This window comes from Aplysia californica, unplaced genomic scaffold (genome assembly GCF_000002075.1).
Source record: "Aplysia californica isolate F4 #8 unplaced genomic scaffold, AplCal3.0 scaffold01079, whole genome shotgun sequence".
NCBI classification, from domain to species: Eukaryota; Metazoa; Mollusca; class Gastropoda; order Aplysiida; family Aplysiidae; genus Aplysia; species Aplysia californica.
Window position 1 is genome coordinate 165,159 of NW_004798349.1, and position 1,937 is coordinate 167,095.

Genomic DNA, 1,937 nt, shown 5'->3' on the forward strand with positions numbered 1-1,937 from the left:
TTTGTCCCATGGACTCCTCATTTGTCCCATGGACTCCTCATTTGTCCCATGGACTCCTCGTTTGTCCCATGGACTCCTCGTTTGTCCCATGGACTCCTCGTTTGTCCCATGGACTCCTCATTTGTCCCATGGACTCCTCATTTGGTTTTCATGCTTGCATTTTCAGGTTTGCTTTCCGTTTCTTTTTAATTTTATTTGTCTGATTGATTTTCACTTTTGAAGGTTTATTTTTGTGATTCATTGTTGATTTCTGACTGGTTCAGAGTAGTGGTTGTGTTTCATGGAGCCTGGGTCACCAACCTCCAGTTACTGTCGTGTAAATGTCTCCTGATAGCTAGCTCACTAACCTCTGGTTACTGTCTCCTGATAGCTAGCTCACTAACCTCTGGTTACTGTCTCCTGATAGCTAGCTCACTAACCTCTGGTTAATGTCTCCTGATAGCTAGCTCACTAACCTCCGGTTAATGTCTCCTGATAGCTAGCTCACTAACCTCTGGTTACTGTTGTGTAAATGTCACCTGATAGCTGATTCAAAGATGGGAATGTGGGTGGTTGGCGGGTGCTCTGGTGTGGTTTGCTTCTTCTTTCCTATCAAACATCTATTGTCTCTATCTCCCCTCCTTCTATTTTGTGTGTATGTTACTCTCTTGTATCACCTCTAATCTTCAGCACTTATTTGACCTTATTTTGTTGCAAGTGCTGTAAAACCCTTACTAAAACTAAAAAACTAAAAAGATGGGAATCCATTCCAGTATAGTTCTCTAAGTATGTGTGGTGTTGTTGGGATTTTTGCATTGGCTGTGCTGGTGATGTGTCTGTGATTAGTTTTTTCCAAGAATTGTGTTGATGAATAGAAACATTTTTTCCAAGAATTGTGTTGATGAATAGAAACATTTTTTCCAAGAATTATGTTGATGAATAGAAACATTTTTTCCAAGAATTGTGTTGATGAATAGAAACATTTGTTTAGTACTTGACCCTGCCCTTAGCATGGTGGAAATGTACAACTACAGTTGAGATTTGTTGTTGTTGTTACTGCTGGGTATACTGCAACATTTGTAGCTTACTTCTTCATCCATGGTTGCCATGGAAACAAATGTGATTTTTTTTAGCATGTTTGTAAATGTAACAATGCGACTTAGGCTTCGTGTCCATTGGCTGGGACGGACATGACCCGATTTTCTGTCGGGAGGAGGAAACATGGTCGGGTCGTTTCCGTCTTGTGTGTCCTCACAGACCGGAATAGACACGCCTGGTCTGTTGGCCTACTTCTTCCCCGGATGTGTACGCTAGGCCGCTGTCGTGGCGGGCTGTGTTCTCAGTACGGGGCTATAAATAGTCAAGAGGTCACATGAACCCAAGGCGGGAAAAAGAAATGTAGGGTTTAAAGGGAAATTGGTAAAATGGTCAATATGCTTTTAAACCACGTGGTTTGCGCATAGATTTTGCTAATTTGAGGCGCTAATTGTGAATATGACATTAGATTTTTAATCCGATTTCAAATGTATAAATTTTTTGTAGCTCCGGCGGGGCCTCTGGCTCATGAGTCACGACCCCGCCTGGCTACAACTGAGCAAGTAGATTTTCAACAGTCACGTCTTTCCAACAGTCACGTCTTTCCAACAGTCACACAGTCACGTCTTTCCAACAGTCACGTCTTTCCAACAGTCACGTCTTTCCAACAGTCTCACAGTCACGTCTTTCCCACAGTCACGTCTTTCCAACCGTCACGTCTTTCCAACAGTCATGTCTTTCCAACAGTCACACAGTCACGTCTTTCCAACAGTCACACAGTCACGTCTTTCCCACAGTCACGTCTTTCCAACCGTCACGTCTTTCCAACAGTCATGTCTTTCCAACAGTCACACAGTCACGTCTTTCCAACAGTCACACAGTCACGTCTTTCCCACAGTCACGTCTTTCCAACCGTCACGTCT